The sequence below is a fragment of the Lithobates pipiens genome, unplaced genomic scaffold (genome assembly GCF_037356315.1).
Source record: "Lithobates pipiens isolate NorthernLeopardFrog02 unplaced genomic scaffold, aLitPip1_a1.2 Scaffold_3, whole genome shotgun sequence".
Taxonomy (NCBI): Eukaryota; Metazoa; Chordata; class Amphibia; order Anura; family Ranidae; genus Lithobates; species Lithobates pipiens.
The window spans coordinates 20,032,176-20,050,733 of record NW_027507790.1 but is presented as its reverse complement, the minus strand read 5'-3'; the positions used below and the strand labels follow the sequence as shown (position 1 = coordinate 20,050,733).

The 18,558-nt window shown below is 43.7% G+C and overlaps 1 protein-coding gene across 3 annotated transcripts in view; it reads right to left on the bottom strand.

Moving 5' to 3' along the window:
* Positions 1-16,637, bottom strand: part of MYO18B (myosin XVIIIB) — an 861,659-nt gene extending 845,022 nt beyond the window's left edge. For 2 of the 3 annotated variants that reach the window (XM_077461361.1, XM_077461362.1), the window contains exon 1: positions 16,486-16,637. The gene's annotated coding sequence lies outside the window, so the exon portion shown is untranslated. The remainder of the gene's footprint in view (positions 1-16,485) is intronic. The other variant, XM_077461363.1, reaches the window with a different exon arrangement.
* Between the last annotated feature and the right edge of the window lie 1,921 nt (positions 16,638-18,558).

Below are 18,558 nucleotides of genomic sequence, written 5' to 3'. Positions count from 1 at the left end.
ATTCTGAGTGCTTCAGTTTTAGTAAATCTCCCCCGTTGTCTGTTTGCATTTAATAATTTTGTCCCTGTCTCACTCCATAGCTAGAGGATGCTCTATGTAGTTAGTCCCACCCTTCTACTTCATGCTTTAGCCTCCATTAACCACATGTACTGTATTCTGCTGGAACTATGATTTTGTTAACGTATTTGATGCTCATCTGCGAAGACCTGCACACATTTATGAATTAAAGCTTTATATGATCTGCAAGATGTCATTTGGATCGAGTTGTTATCCACCACGTTGCTGAGATTGTAAATTAAAGCTATCTCGCTACAGTTATAGAAATCACACTTTCAGTGCTTGGAGCAGAACAATGCTACAATCCAATCATGGCGTTTTTAGTAAAATCTGTATTTTAATTTGCCAATCCACATACACTTAAGGAACATATTAATTTAAAAAGCCAAAATAATACGTATCCAAGTGTCCATACATGGAAAGCTCTTATCACAAGATACACATACCTCCTGAATTTCTGAGATTACTTTTTAGCACAAAGTATGTAAGCAAAGGAGATGGTCATGCCCTCAGCTGTGCAGGCAATGAAGAATTAATGGTTGATTAAAACTTTCACCACCACCTTTAAATTTAGCATAGTATAACACTGTTAACAAGTAACCTTTCTTATACTGGTCCATACAATAGACCAAAAGAGGGACAACTTGGGGAGATTGAGGAACAGAGGGATTTGATCACAAATAAAGTACAGTTCCTCCAAATGAGGGACACTTGGAAACTGTGGATATGTACAATTGCCTAACAATCATGACATGCAAACAAAAATGCGCATCCATTCAGAAATCTTGTGAGCTGATGACTTTCTGTGCTGTCACCCTTTGGACTTGTATCAGTTAGTATTGTTCCCTGCTATCTCTGTGTACTATAAAACATCTCTCCCTGTTATGTAGAAGAGATTGTATTCCTAACACACTCCGTATGGGTAAAATGCTACTCAGTAGTTGTCAACCTAGAACAAGAAGTGCTATAATAGTAGGATTACCAGGTTAAATTAAGGGGGAATAAAAGTGTGAAAAAAAAGAAAACTAATGCATCCACTACCAGCTAAGGACAGGTTTACATATGTTTTAACAACTTCAACCCAGGTAAGCCTATTGTGCACGAAGTTGGGTCTTACTTATTTATTTTTGAACAATCAGAACTCCATTGTACTCCATTGTACTGTCAACTTTCAATACAGGAATTGTATTATGCAGCTGATCAAAGAAAGAAAAACACATTTCTGCTGCATACGGAGTCCCTGAGCTTGATATCTGGCGCCAACACCATTTATCCAATGTTTTGCGCTCCTTACCTAAACCCAGCACTTAAGAAAATTGCTGTCCTTTGAGATGGTTTGTCAGGCCACTGGTGCCATGAGACATTCCCTCCTTTAGTCCTATCAATTACTTATAACCTAAATGGGAATATGACCTACATCTAAGGCCGCGTACACACGGGCGGACTGTCTGACGGACTTGGTCCGCTGAAACGTGTTTCAGCGGACAGTCCGCTCGTGTGTGGGCTTCAGCAGACTTTTTCAGCGGACAGTCTGGCGGACTAAGTCTTTCGGAATTTCCGTAATACAGTCCGTCCAACTTTGGTTTCAGCGGACAGTCCGCTCGTGAGTAGGCTAGTTGGACGGACTAAGTATGGCGCATGCTCAGAAAGGATTTACACGACCGAAGGTTGCATTGCAGTGTATTGGACGTCGTATTTCTAGTCCCGTCGTACGTGCCGTACACGTCATCGCGCAAGCTTTCAACGGACTGTCTGTTCATCGTGTGTGGTCAAGTCCGTTCATTCAAAAGTAGGACGGACTGTCTGTCGGATTGTCTGACGGACTTAGTTGGACGGACAATCCTCTCGTGTGTACGCGGCTTAACATTCATGGTAGGTCAGAAGCATATAATATTGTTTGCCTACAAAGCCTCTGCAATAAATATCAAGCGCTCTCATACAAGATTATGACCAGATGTTACAGGACTTCATCAATCCTCACTAAACTCTTTTCACAGCACATTGCCACTTACTGGCCATGTGGAACACACATAGGCTCCTTTATACATGTTTTCTGGGAATGTCATGTACTTAAATAGTTCTGGCACCAAGTGACAGAGTTATAGTCGTTATAAAGGTAAAATATTTTTTACCCTAATGCATTCCCTGCAATAAGATTTGCTGTGCCTCCCTCTCCCCTCCCCTTCCCCACCAAATACTTACCTGAGTCCTGTATCAATCCAGCTCTGTGGCTATCTTCTGGGCTTCTCTCCTCTCTCCCTGCTTTCACAAACTGGGCTGGGAGCAATGGGAGCCATTAGCTGTCAGCCAAACCCTGTGAGGAGGGAGCGTGAGCAAGGCTGAGCCACGCTGTGTGTGTCAATGGACATACCCAGCCTGACTCGGGATCAAGCCCGCATGAGTGCCACCACAGGAAGCACTTGCTCTGAGGGCAGATACAAAAGAGGGGGAGCCAAGATTCCCGGCATGGGACCCTAGAAGAGGAGGTTTGGGCTGCTCTGTGCAATACCATTGCACAAAACAGGTGAGTATAGCATGGTTATTATTTTAATAATAATAATAAAAAAAATTGCCTTTAAAACTGTTGTAATTAAGCAATTCACAGGTTATTCCCATACAGATAAGCCTGCTGATATCCTTCTTAATCGTATGCTCATGCCACATAAACGATACAAGAAGTCTCTGTTAATCCATTTACAAAATGCTGGCAGGGCCCGTATTCCCAGCACCTGGAAACAGTCAACTCCCCCGACATTGCAACAATGGTTTTCCAGGGTGAATGATATTCAGACCATGGAGGACCTTACTGTGGCCCTCAGAGACAGGACTGCAGAGCAAACCAAGCAGTTGGTACTACTGGGAAGAATTCAAATACAAGTCCAAATATCAACAAATGATGTAGGAGCCTGGAATATTTCTTAGCCCACCTCTTCACTTTACCCCTTCCTTTCGGGCACAGAGGTATTTATCAGAGTGTGCCTTGGTTTGTGTGAATTTCCCCCCACCACCACCACCCCTACACACACACTTTTTCTCTGGCTCTTGGCATTCTATGGCTAGTCAGATTGGAGCCTCCTCACCCTTCTCCCTTTTCCTTCTCCAAGGTCCCACCTCCCCACTCCATGCTGCTGGGGTTCTCCCTTACTTCCAAAACATGAGTAGTTCCACTGAATATTCTACACCAACGCTCTTAGCTGTTTCTCATTATTTTGTTGGCCATTGCACGATTGAATTCTGTAACTTAGGCTTACCCTATGCCTTTTGACACATTGCTTGTAGTTGTGTTGGTTTGTATATCACTGTATACACTGTGGCTTATGCCTGTTTTTTCTTGGTCTGGCGAAACTCTCTTTTAAATAAAGAATGTTAAAAAAAAAAAAAGAATAAAACACAGGGATATTTCGAAAGACAAACATATTTACAAATACCCAAAGCCTGGAAATTCAGGGAACAGCTGTGCTTTGGAGGTTTATATGGGAGTAAAAGCACACCTGTCACTGAATGGAAAAGCACATGCTCGGGAAATCCACACTGTGGGCCTAATTTAAGGACTCACATTTCAGTGAGAGTTAACTGTGTTCATGTTTTCTCACTAGCAGATAGTGTTTTATAGGGTCATGTATGTCATTGGTGAACAGGACTATATTTTATGAATCATGTTTTGGATGGAGCTTAATGTGATATCTTGAAAATAGTTTCATGGATTTCCAGTTTGATCTTTTTATTAAAAAAAAAAACATAAAATAGAATTATGTTGTTTGACGTTATTGAGCAAATAGTAACTACAAAATATACATTTTCTAGATTTCTAGATAAATTAAAAATTAATCTCTTGCCGCGTATACACGATCGGACTTTCCGGCGGACTTGGCCTGGCGAACCAGAGTCCATCTGACAATTCGATCATGTGTGGGCTTCAGCGGACTTTTTCTTCCCAAAAGTCCGGTGGACCTAGAAATAAGACTGGATTCAAATTTGTTCACTGGCCTTGGCTTTTAGCAGACAATCCGTTCGTCTGTGTGCTAGTCCGATGGACTAAAACCGACGGGCAGCTATTGACTACTGGCTATGAACTTCCTTATTCTACGTCATCACGTTAGAATCCGTCAGACTTTTGGAGTGATCGTGTATGGCCAAGTCCGTTCCTTTGAAAGTCCGGCGGACCTCAGCTACAAAGTCCATCGGATTGTCCGCCGGACCAAGTCCGGCGAAAAGTCTGGTCTTGTGTACGCGCCATTTGGCTCACTTCACTGATTTCAGCTAGATTTTTCATATTCTGCATGACCCACATGTTTAACTAAACATCTAAAACAGGGCCAGTAAAGGGCTGAACCTAATAGACGCATACAACTATACTGTATAGCTCTAGTTCTGTGTCCATAACATTCAACTTCACACAGTTCTTTCAGCAAACCTGTCAAGCAAACATACATCTTTCCCTCAAGCTGTGCCATTCCCCATGCTATATATGATCCTTCGACTCATTTACCGGAGATGTATGGCCACACAGGAGTAGGTAGGTTTGTTTACACTCTGGTGTTTTTACCCATATCTTTAGCTTCCCAGTCTCCATGAGCAGCTCACAATTCTGCTTTAATGATAGTCTACTCTTTGGAAGTTCACAAAGTCTCTTGTGATTCCTCAATACCTGGGAGAAAAGAACACAAGGGCTTTCTCCCATGGGCAGCTTTTACCATAGCTGTTTTTTATGTTGTAGGTGTTTTAAAGGACAACTGTTCTTTGGTATAGTTGTCCTTTATTTAAAGCAGCCGACCTGGTAAAATACCTTCCATCCTGTTCTAACAATATCTACTGTGCAGTCCAGCTTGGCACCACACATACTTTCCACAGGAAAAGTCCCCGGCAGGTCCTTGTCTTCCTGTGTATGCACACCGTGGCCTATTAGTCAGCCATTTTCTGCTGGACTGCTAGATGCTTTTGTAAATATGACTATCCCATAAGCAGCACAGGGGCTACACAGGGGATTTCTCTAGCATAGGAAGTAATGCCAGTCATTTACCAGTGGCCTACACTTAGGAGGCTGAGGCCATAATTAAAAGACAATTATACCAAACTATCCTTTACCATGTTTTAAGAATATCACTCCTCACATATACCGTATGTCAAATTTTAGGATTGTAAAGTACTGAAAATAAATAATATATTCAGGTTATAACTAGAACAAGGCCAGTTTTACACCGCTATGCTGCAGTTTGGCCACAAGTATACCCACAATTTTCTTATATTTTACCCATGGTTTAGCTACAGTCCCAAAGAATTTCTTCTAGCTAGCACATTTTATGAACGTACATCAAAAGTCCTGCAGGTTGGTGCGCTTTTAGAAACTGCAACAAAAATGTACAACCAAATAGAAAGTCTATGAGACCTTTTAGATTGTAAGCTCTAAGGAGCAGGGCCTTCTGATTCCTCCTGTAATGAATTGTATTGTAACTGTACCATTTGCCCTAAAGCTGTAAAGTGCTGTGCAAACTGTCACAATATAAATCCTGTATAATAATAATAATAATAATAAGACTGGCCAAAACTTTGGGCAAAGTGCCAAAACATTTTTAAATTGTTTTGGATAGAGAAGCATTGGGTTAGAGCCTCTTTTCATCCTGTCTGGATGTTCTTATTGTTGTCTTCCCATCCCAGTGACCACAGTTTACAAGGACAGGACAAGTACGGAAAACTATACCCAAGAAGGCCACAGACAAAGATCTGACAGATTATGATTCTTCCCTTCTCTATAAAAAATAACAGAAACAAGGCATACACTTGAAGCTTATATAGCAGTGCTCTACTGTAACAATCCTAATTGGCTCATTTAAAAAAACAGGATAAGGCATCCCTATTGCCCAATATTGATGGCATGGTAAGCAAGACATCCACCCTGTATATTCCTATAAAACTCACATTAATCAAACTGCAAAAACAGTGTTGCTTTATAACAGGCAGCTGTAGTGTCAATAAGCCAGCCTAAGCCTAGAGACTACTAACAAAACAAAGTTGCCAGCAAATACCTGCCTGAGCACCAATCAATGAATCAAGCAAAATGTGTTGCAGAATTGATTGACTGCATTAAGCCATCTTCAGATTGTGTTACGTAAGCATCCCTTGAAGAATCGTGTATCCCTGTACTGCCTCTTTGTTATCTTCAGCTATTCCCAGAAAATCGATCAATGTGAAAGTGATGTGGTGGAGGGCAGCAAGCAAATGAAAAACAACTCAACACTAAATATATTAACTTCAGTTTTAGTTCTGGCTTAGGATGTAATTGCTTATAATCAAGTCACTATTTCACTGGAGAAAGCTAATGTCTGACTACAGTGGCTTGTGAAAAAAGACAATTGTGTGGGTTTGTGTTCATTAAATAAATAGACAGATCTACCTATACTGTAGTTTTAGGATATAGACATATTTTAATATCTTTCATGACATTTAAATCCAATATCTGTTTTTAGCTATCCAGGCTAGGACAGCTAGACTGATTTGGGAGGTTAAACTATTTGTTGCCAATCACTTTCTCAGCAGCACAGTAAGGCCGCGTACACACGCGCGGACTGTTGGCCCAACTTTGTCCGTCCAACAGTTTGAGCGAACAGTCCGCTCAAACTTAGCATGGACGGACATGGCCACACACGACGGACGAACAGTTTGCTGAAACCGTGCGCGATGACGTGAACGGCACGTACGACGGGACGAAAAATACGACGTCCTATACACTGCAATGCAACCTTCCGACGTGGAAATCCTTTCTGAGCATGCGCGAGACTTAGTTGGCCGAACAAGCCTACACACGAGCGAACAGTCCGCTGAAACCTTGTTTCAGCGGACAGTTTTTCGGAATTTCCGTAAGACCTTGTTCGGCCAACTGTCCGCTGAAACTGTCCGCTGAAAGCCCACACACGAGCGGACTGTCCGCCCAAACACTGTTCAGCGGACAAGGTTGGGCGAACAGTCCGCGCGTGTGTACGCGGCCTAACAGAGATAAGTTGCCTGCCAACAAGTGGTTAAACCCCTCTGTATAACCCTAGCCTTTAGGTGCCCACAGACATCAGATAAAAGTCTCAACCCAATCTTGTTTTGTCCAGATCAGATGTGCCCTGGTGCAGAGTTCATTTACAGATCCTTTTCGCCACTGTGCCCTATATAAGAACCCATGCAACTTAGTTACATAGTTGGTAAAGAGATATGCCCATCCAGTTAAAACGGATTGTGTGTGTTTGTCACTACTATTTGTCATATGCCTGTACAGTGAGGGGGGTTACCAAAATTGGCGCATACAGAATAGGGTTGCACCGATACCAATACTAGTATTGGTATCGGTCCTGATACCTGACATTTGCATGAGTACTTGTACTCATGCAAATGTTTCAATGTTTGACTCCATACTTGGGCAGCCTCCAGGATAATTGGTGTGGCTGTGGGGTGATGGGGGGGGGGGGGGGGGGGTTTACAAGCACAATCTCCCTGTATAGCTTGACAGCTCCTTCTCCTCCTCTCCCTCCCACAGCTATCATACAGATTGGTGCTTGTAACTGCCCACACCCCCATACCAATCCCCCCAGGCTGTCTCCCTCTGTGCTCCTGGGGTGCTTCTTCGGGTCCCCCTCTGTGCTCCCAATGGTCCTGATCCATTTCGTCCTCCGGGTCCCCCTCTGTGTACTCCTCCAGGTCCCCTGCATCCTCCCCGGCTCAAGAGGATTGTAGATATACTCATTGGCTATTTAGAGTTATCTCCTTCTTCTTCCGTATGTTGGATATCAAATGCTAATGGAGTATTTGAGATACGTAAGCTTTCTTTGACCCCCCCGTACTAGGTGGTCAACGCTCTCTGGTAAGAGCACATCCATTGATTGGTGGTGGTAGTCACAAGGTGGAGGACTTTGTTGGTGGCTGCAATGTTCAAGAGACCTATACACTTTTAGATTGTTAAAGTGTCACGCTGAACTTCTTTACTTTATTCAAGCGAAACACAAATTTTGCATATATTTATATTTTGTCATAATATCTCACATTGTTGGTGCAGCTGTTCAATTGAAGATTTTATATCACAAGCGCAGTTTATTATTATATTTTCAGCAATAAATATTTGAAAGTTCTAATACTTACAGTGGTTCTAAAGGTTCAAGTTTTTTCCCTTAATGCATTCTAGAGGATCTAAGGATCAGGGTTGCTCTGTGCGAAACCATTAAACAAGCAGGTAAGTATAACATGTTTGTTAATCCAGAAAAAGAAAAAAATCCTTTAGAATAACTTTCATTCCCAATACTATTTAAAATGAATAAAGGTTTTGCCTATATGTAGCACCCTCTAGTGTGCTGCTAGTGTTACAGTGCCTTGAAAAAGTATTCATACCCCTTGAATATTTCCACATTTTGATCATTAAAACCAAAAACTAAAATTTATTTTATTGGGATTTTATGCGATAGACCAACACAAAGTGGCATATATTTGTGAAGTGGAAGGAAAATGATAAATGGTTTTCCATTATTTATTTTTTTTACAAATAAATATCTGAAAAGTGTGACGTGCATTTGTATTCAGCCCCCTATACTCTGATACTCCTAACTAAAATCTAGTGGAGCCAATTTCCCTCAGAAATTACCTAATTAGTAAATAGAGTCCACCTGTATGTAATTGAATCTCAGTATAAATGCAGCTGTTCTCTGAAGCCCTCAGAGGTCTGTTAGAGAACCTTAGTGAACAAACAGCATTATGAAGGCCAAGGAACACACAAGACAGGTCAAGTTGTGGAGAAGTTTAAAGCTGGGTTAGGTTATAAAAAAATATCCCAAGCTTTGAACATCTCACAGAGCACTGTTAAATCCAACATCCGAAAATGGAAAGAGTATTGCACAACTGAAAACTTACCAAGACACGGCCGTCCACCTAAACTGACAGGCCAGGCAAGGAGAGCATTAATCAGAGAAGCAGCCAAGAGGCCCATGGCAACTCTGGAGGAGCTTCAAAGATCCACAGCTCAGGTGGGAGAATCTATCCACAGAACAACTATTAGTCGTGCACTCCACAAATCTGGCCTTTATGGAAGAGTGGCAAGAAGAAAGCCATTGTTGAACAAAAGCCATAAGAAATCCTGTTTGCAGTTTGCAAGAAGGCATGTGGGGGACACCGCAAACATTTGGAAGAATGTACTCTGGTCAGATGAGACAAAAATTTAACTTTTTCACCTTAATGCAAAACGCTATGTGCATCGGAAAACAAACACTGCACATTAAACTGAACACCCCATCCCCACTGTGAAACATGGTGGTGGCAACATCATGTTGTGGGGATGTTTTTCTTCAACAGGGACAGGGAAGCTGGTCAGAGTTGATGGGAAGATGGATGGAGCCAAATACAGGGCATCTTAGAAGAAAACATGTTAGCTCTTGTACACAAGGTCGGAGATTCCGATAACCAAATCCGTCGGAGTAATTCTGACGGATTAATTCCAGAAGAGGTCCGGAAGTGATGTTGCATACACACGGTCGGACTAAGTTGTCGGAAAATCCGATTGTACATAACGTAATGACGTTATTTCGTTACGACGGGACTACGTTCGGGCTAGTAGCCAATAGCTTTGGTCTAGGAATTTGATCTGAGCATGCGTGGCACTTTGTCCGTCGGAGTAGGCTACACATGATTGGAGTATGTCCGATCGGAGCATTTTGTCTGAAAATGTTACCGGCAAGTTGGAAAAATTGATCTGTTGAATATTCCGACGGAAACAGTCCGATGCAGACCACACACAGTCGGAATATCCGACAAACCGGTCCGATAGGAAACGGTCCGATAGGAAACATTCCGACGGAATCTCCGACCGTGTGTACAAGAGCTTAGAGTCTGCAAAAGACTTAAGACTGGGTAGAAGGTTCACTTTCCAGGATAACGACACTAAACATACAGCCAGAGCTACAATGGAATGGTTTAGATCAAAGCATATTCATGTGTTAGAATGGCTCAGTCAAAGTCCAGACCTAAATCCAATTGACAATTTGTGGCAAGACTTGAAAATTGCTGTTCACAGACGCTCTCCATCCAATCTGACAAAGCTTGAGATATTTAGCAAAGAAGAATGGGCAAAAATATCACTTTCTAGATGCGCAAAGCTGGTAGAGACATACCCAAAAAGACTTGCAGCTGTAATTTCAGCGAAATGTGGTTATACAAAGTATTGACAAAGTATTGACACAACAAATTGTGTGGTAACACACAGTAAGGACTGTACATATTAGGTGCACTGGGATATCATTCAAAATTAATGGCACTCCAATGCACTAAAGCAATGAATCTGTGTTACAGTGGGATGCAGAGCTCGCTCATGCACAAGGGTGGGCTGCATAAGGGTGGAGAGGGAGGGTGTGAATAATAAAATGTAAAATTTGGAATGTTATACCATAGCACTGGGTATCATCGTTAGAGATGTTATATTTTTCTCTCTCTTTCTACATTGTTTTGATACTTCTGTAATAATATATTAATATATAAATAAAGAAAAAGTATAAAAAAAAAAAAAAAAATGCATATACGATAGTGCAAACAAACATCTGTACATTAACTTACAACACACACTGATTTGAACCCAGCCTTAATGTTTCCATCGCATTGGATGTGTTATGATATCCAAAGATGAAATCAGTTAAAATCTACAATGGAACTAATACATAGCATGTAGATTATAGCAATATTAAACCCAAAACCAAAAATTTATTATAATGCATCTAGTCAACCATTAGAAGTGGTGGCTGCAATAATTTTTGTATTTGTACGCTTTTTTCTCTTTGTTTTTACATGGAGATCTGGCTAGTAACAAACCTTCTGTATTAGCCCTTGTAAACACGGTCGGACATTCCGACAACAAAATCCGTCGGATGGATTTTGTCCAAAACTGGTGTTGCATACACACGGTCAGACAAAGTTGTCGGAAAATCCGATCGTTCGTAACGTTATGACGTTATTTAGTTACGACGGGACTACGTTCAGGCTAGTAGCCAATAGCTTTGGTCTAGGAATTTGATCTGAGCATGCGTGGCACTTTGTCTGATCGGAATTCTCTACAAACGATTGGACAAAGTCCGATCGGATCATGTTGTCGGAAATTTTTTATATCCAGCTCTCAAACTTTGTTGGTCCGACGGAAAAAGTCAGATGAAGCCCCCACACGGTCGGATTATCCGACAACGCGGTCCGATCGGACATTTTCCGTCGGACTGTCCGACCGTGTGTATAAGGGCTAAGAGTGCCCCCACTCTTAATGAAGGAGCACAGACACTATCTTGGAAAGCAGCATTCTCAGTCTAATGAGAGAGCAGTGTTAGATGGACTAGCAGTGGGCAGAACTTTCACTGCTATGCCCATTGTGTGTTAGCAGGGGAGTTTGCTTTCACTGCTATGTCCAGGGGGGGGCTAACTTTCACCGCCATGCCCTGAAGGGGTTAACTTTCACTGCCATGACCAATGGGGGCTTAACATTTACTTCTCTGACCACTAGTGTAGGAAGGAGAGATGGGGTAACCTTTCAGTGACATGACAGCCAATACTGGGGGGGGGGGGGGGTACATTTTACTGCCATGGCCACCAATGAAGGAAGAGGGAATAGGTGAATTAACTTTCTCTGCTATGACCAATGATGGATGGGGGGTTCATTTCACTAATGACTGATGTGTGTTTGTGTGTGTGTGTGTGTGTGTGTGTGTGTGTGTGTGTGGTGAGGTTTATTAGTACTGACACCAATGTTAGGGGTTATTATTGCATCCCAGTGGCGTACTAAGTGGGGGGCGGGGGGCGGGCCGCCCTGGGTGCCACACACACTGAGGGGTGTCAGGCCAGCGCCCCCTCCCCTCCGCAACTAAAGAGGAGACAGCGCCGTGCCTCGGGTTCGCAGCCCACACAGAGAGAGCCAGAGGCACTGGCAGTGGGCGGTACTGCAGGGGGGGGGGGGGTGCAAGCAGCACTCGAGTGGAGTGACATCTGCCGGCTCAGTGATCCGGGACCTGGAGCAATAATCCCCTTCTCTCTGTGGTGGCGTGGCGCTGCCGTTCTGATCAGTCTCGGGCAGCGGCTGTCACTCACAGCCGAGCAGAGTGAAGCCGCCTCCCCCTCCTGTATGCACAGCACTGTGTAGACAAGGAGGGGGAGGCGGCTTCACGCTGCTCAGCTGTGAGTGACAGCCGCTGCCCGAGACTGATCAGAACGGCGCAACGTGAGTCACACGACCACAGAGAGAAGGGGATTATTGCGCCGGGTCCCGGATCACTGAGCCGTCAGGTGTTACTCCACTCGAGTGCTGCTCGCACCTCCCCCCTGCAATGCCGCTGCCTTGGGCTCGAGGTACATTATGGGTCCTTAGGGGAGGCTGTGCACTGTAGGGGGGTTCTTTACTGTGGTGGGTCCTGCACTGTAGGGGGGTCTGCACTGTAGGGGGGTCTGCACTGTAGGGGGGTCCTGCACTGTAGGGGGTCCTGCACTGTAGAAGGGGTCCTGCACTGTAGGGGGGTCCTGCACTGTAGGGGGGTCCTGCACTGTAGAAGGGGTCCTGCACTGTAGGGGGTCTGCACTGTAGGGGGTCTGCACTGTAGGGGGGTCCTGCACTGTAGAAGGGGTCCTGCACTGTAGGAGGGGTCCTGCACTGTAGGGGGGGTCTGTACTGTAGGGGAAGATTCAGCACTGTAGGGGGTCTGTGCTGTAGGTGAGGAGTCTGTACTGTAGGGGGGTCTGCACTGTAGGGGGAGGGGTCTGTACTGTAGGAGGGTCTGCACTGTAGGGGGGGGGGTCTGCGCTATAGGGTGGAGGGGTCTGTACTGTAGGAGGGTCTGCACTGTAGGGGAGGATTCTGTACTGTAGGGGGGTCTACACTGTAGATGGAGGTCTGTATGGTAGGGAGGGGGGTCTGCACTGTAGGGGGTCTGTGTAACATGCAGAGGGTCCAGAGCTGTGAGGGGCTGTGTAATGTAAAGGGGTGCAGAGGTGCAGGGTGCTGTGTAATGTAAAGGGGTCCAGAGGTACAAGGGCTGTGTAATGTAAAGGGGTCCAGAGGTTCAGGGTGCTGTGTAATGTAAAGGGATCCATAGGTACAAGGGCTGTGTAATGTAAAGGGGTCAGGAGGTTCAGGGTGCTATGTTATGTAAAGGAGTACAGAGGTACAAGAGCTGTGTAATGTAAAGGGGTCCAGAGGTGCAGGCTGCTGTGTAATGTAAAGGGGTCCAGAGGTGCAGGCTGCTGTGTAATGTAAAGAGGTCCTTAGGTGCAAGGTCCTGTGTAATGTAAAGGGGTCCAGAGGTGCAGGGTGCTGTGTAATGTAAAGAGGTCCTTAGGCGCAAGGTCCTGTGTAATGTAAAGGGGTCCAGAGGTGCAGGGTGCTGTGTAATGTAAAGGGGTCCAGAGGTGCAGGGTGCTGTGTAATTTAAAGGGGTCCAGAGGTGCAGTTGTGGAGAGGGGGGGTACACAGTAGTGACAAAAAGATATTGAAGGATGCAGAGGTATGCAGGGGACACAGTGGGTGTTTTTACATTTTATGGTGGGGGGGGGGTGCCAGATATAGGATCCGCCCCGAGTGCCAAATGCTCTAGGTATGCCCCTGTTGCATCCAATGTGTTTATTATTTTTTTATTATTGCGTCTCCTGACACCAATGTTGGGGATTATTACTGGGCCCACTTACAACAATGTTAGGGGTTATCACTGCATCCAACCACACTGATTCTGGGGGTTATTATTCCATCCACTGACACTGATGTTGGGTGTTGTTATTCCATCCACTGACACTGATGTTGGATGTTGTTATTCCATCCACTGACACTGATGCTGGGGGTTATTATTGCGTGCACTGACACCAACGCTGGGGGAATTTATTGAATCCACTAACACTGATGCTGGGGGTTATTACTGCACCACTGACACTGATGCTGGATGTTATTATTACTTCCACTGATACCAATATCAGGGGTTATTATTGCCCCCGACATTGGTATTAGTGGAAGTAATAATAACATCCAGCATCACCACTGACACTGATGCTGGGGGTTATTATTGCGTGCACTGACACCAACGCTGGGGGAATTTATTGAATCCACTAACACAGATTCTGGGGGTTATTACTGCACCACTGACACTGATGCTGGATGTTATTATTACTTCCACTGATACCAATGTCAGGAGTTATTATTGTCCCCGACATTGGTATCAGTGGAAGTAATAATAACATCCAGCATCAGCACTGACACTGATGCTGGGGGCTATTATTGCATCCATTGATGCCAATGTTGGAGGATATTATTGCATCCACTGACACCAGTGTTGTGGGTTATTATTGCACCCACTGACACTGATGCTGGGGGTCTTTATTGTGCCCATTGATGCCAATGTTAGGGGGTTATTATTGTGTCCACAGACACCAATGGTCAGGGGGTTATTATTGCATTCACTAACACCAATGTTAGGGATTATTATTGTGCCCACTGACACCAATGTAGAGGTTATTATTGCATACACTAGTATCAATGTTGGGGGTTATTGTATTTCAACTTCTTCAATGAGCATTGCAATATACTACAAAATTCTGCAGGGCTTTGAGGTGTGAGAATGCACTGCTAATGTGCAGCCCTCTGGAGGTGTCCTCTATCATTTTTAAGTTGACCACCACTGCAGGGCAGCTGCAGGACAGCTTGTTCTGGTGAAAAACAACAGACTTACTGGCAGGATCACCAGGTGAAAATAAGTGAAAAAAATCTCAAAAAGAAAACTAATGCAACCACCATCAAGAGTTGGTTAGCTGCAATATAATAAATATTTGCTTTTGGGTTTATTATCCCTTTAAAGATTACATTCACACCTATTCATTTCAGGGCAAGGATTGTTAAAAGCAATGATGCTGCTACATCTTTGGTACGTTTTCCAGCATAACACATCTTGCATTTGAATCAGTGGAACTGTACATAAAAATCATCTAAAAGGCACCACAATCACATCACATAGAAATGCAGAGGTGTGAATGTAACCTTAAGGCTGGGTTCACACCGCTGCGGGGGGAGAACCGGATGTGATTCGCACAGCAAATCACATCCGATCTCCGTAGCGCTGCGAGTTCAGCCATACAGATAGTATGGCTGAACTCGCAGCGGTCCCGCAGCAAACTCGCACGGGACCCTTTTTTGGGTCCGCAACGGAATCGGATCGCATGGGGGTTCACACCATGCGATCCGATTCCTGTGCGAGTCGGCAGATCGCACTGCGATATGCCGACGGATCTGGGGGTGTCATTAACATAACATTGACACCCCCAGCCGTCCGCATAGGGCAGTGTGAACTGCCGGCGGGAGGTGTGCGATGCGGGAAAACGCCGCGGATTCGCGGCGTTCCCGCATCGCAGCAATGTGAACCTAGCCTTAATGTGCAGCCACTTAATACTGTCTGCAACAATTGGCTACAGGCAAACTTGGAACTGTTTTAACTGCTGTGCCTTCTAATTCTCGGCTCTCTAAATATAGTGTCTGAAATATGTCTTAGTGCAAGAGCCTGACAAATAAATGCTGACAACATCAAGCAAATATCTATGATTTAAGCATAGCAATTAAACAAAAAGTGCAGCTATTTTCAGGAAGTGAAACAATACCAATATTACCTAAGGAAAAAAATATTTAGGAACAATTTATAAAAAAGATGATTGGAAGAACTTTTTTTTTTTTTTTTTTTTAACTGTGCGCCCTGTATTTTAGCTGATTGTTTATTTTTTTTACACAATATATTCAATAGTTATAAAAATAATCATATTATCAATTAAATATTCCCGCTCTGTATCAAACTACAACTAAATAACTGATGCAATGCACTGAGAGGTCATACCATAACCACAAGGAAAATGAACAATGAATAAAATAATAAAATAATCACGAAATGGTGAGTTTAACCAGTACATACTGTACCAATAAGCAGTACAACAGTCATAAAATACCTAAAACTAAAAGCATTTTCTATAAAGAAAAAATAATAGTAAGAACTACCAAGACCTGCCACCAACATGTGCCCCCTAGTCTTCAATTCCTAACAAACACATGTACCACGTGACAACTTGTCTCTTTGATATAAACCTTCCTTGTCTTGGGTCTTTTGACAAGCACATTTTATTCATTTCCTTTTTTTATCCACCCAGTGGATTCATTTCCTTTTTTTAAATTCACCCAGTGTGGACGGGTAATGACAATGCAACATGCAACATTCTCTCCTTGCCAGGGAAACCCACATTTAACATTAGGAATTAGAGAGTGTTGTATCCTTGCTGAAGCCTAGCTTCTTGTTGTAGGCCCTTCCACCAAGAAATGGAAATTCCGGGGTTACAGTTCCTCAGCTATGATTTGAAGAAATGTTGTAATTGATCTTTCTAATACACAATGAAATTAGAGCAAGTTAGAAGATAAAATGACTCTACCTCTTTACAAATGTCGTAGTCTTGGCTCAGCAGCAGTTTATTTATCCTCAAAAACAAGGATCCTAAAGGAGGGCAGCAGCTATAGGTCCTACAAAGCAGAAGGAGCAGGCAGCGGGAGAGTGACTAAGTTAGGATCTCTGGGACTCTTTACAGCTTCATCCTCCCCCTTTTCTTTCCAGATATCAGAAGTGTGATAGGGACAGCTGAGTGGACACAAGTCATTGCTATAAATATACTCACCAGCTTATGGTCTATGGGGGGGGGGGGGGAAAGAAGATATTTTGACAGGACTTGTGGCTGTGAGATAGGTTTAACAGATCCTGTTCTTTAGAACATTGTCAAAGGAAAACAAACATTACATGCAAATATTGCTCAGTGCCGATATTACTGTCCGCTAAACTGTACATGACCAATCAGATTATACTTCTTGTATCAGAAAAAACATAATCGCAGTCCCAGGGTTTATCATTTATGGCACCCATTAGCACTTGGATAGTAGTAACCTCAGACCATCCACCCTAACTATAAGCCTCTCTACCTATAAAATAGACTAATGCCATGTACACGCGATCGTGATTTTGGCCCGCAAAAGACGGATGAGAGTTTTTCGTCAGAGAATGCGACCGTGTGTATGCTCTATCGGTCTTTTGCTAGCGGAGTTCCAGCCAGCAAAAAGATTGAGAGCATGCTCTCATTTTTTCGGTTGGGAAAAGTTCCTGTCCAAAAATGCGATCATCTGTGGCAATTCCGACATGCAAAATTCCTACGCCTGCTCGGAAGCATTGAACTTCATTTTCTCGGCTCATCGTAGTGTTGTAAGTTACCGCTTTGTTGATGACTGTAATTTCAGCGAACTTTTGCGTGACCGCGTGTATGCAAGGCAAACTTGAGTGGAATTCCATCGGAAAAGCCATCATATCTTTTCCCGACCGTGTGTACACGGTATACGACTAGATGTTTTTACATCTTCAGATATCATTTATTTTATTATACTCATTAAGCTAAATTTATTAGTTTGAAGTTGTGCATTATTTGTAACAGCATGATGGTACATAAAAGATAAGTAATTTGCATTTGCTCTGCATGCTGCAGAATAACATAATGAAAAATGATTATAACATAAAATTATTCAGAACTTTTTGTAATTTAGTGATCAACCGAGAAAGAGAAAGACTTTTGAGATGCAGGCTTCTTTCTAAAAAGAAATGCGTCTAGTGAAAGAATTGTATGATTAGAACAATTAGACACCTTTCACACTGCAGCGCCGCTAAAACAGCGCTAAAGTGCTGATCGTTTTTGCGGTGCTTTAGCAGCACTTTTTGGGAGCTAGCGGGGTGGATTTTTTTATGGTCACGTGATAAGCGTAACCATATAAAATTATCATGGTCACGTGATAAGCGTGGAAGAGCTGCCCATTCATTTCAAAAGGGCAGGAGCATTTTGGGAGCGCTATTTATAGCACTCCCAAGCCACCCCAAAAATGCTGCTTGCGGGACTTTTCCTAACGTTCTGCAAGCGTACCGCCCAAGTGTGAAAGCACTCATTGCAAAAAATGGGGGGCAGTTTTCAAGCGCTAAAATGCCTGAAAGCTCCTTCAGTGTGAAAGTACCCTTAAACGCCCAATTAACCGGTTCCTGGCCAGCGCATGCTGATGTACGTCGGCAGAATGGCACGGGCAGGCAAATGGGCGTACCTGTACGCCCCTTTAAATTTGCTGCCCTGCCCTGCTGGTCAGGACCCCCGTGAGTCCGGTCGCAGGTCCCGCAGACTCGATCGCCGCGGGCATACCCGCGATCGTCTCACGGGGAGGCTGAATGAGGAAATGCCGTTGTAAACAGCATGTCCCCGTTCTGCCTAGCAACTAGTGACGCTGATCTCTGCTCCATATGATTGAAGCAGAGATCAATGTTCACTAAATTAAAGCCCAGCCCCCAACAGTTAGTAACACACCCCTAGGAACACTTAACCCCTACACTGCCACCCACTGGTTAACCCCTTCACTGCCAGTGTCATTTACACAGGAATCACTGCATTTATATAGCAGTGATTACTGTATAAATGACAATGGTCCCA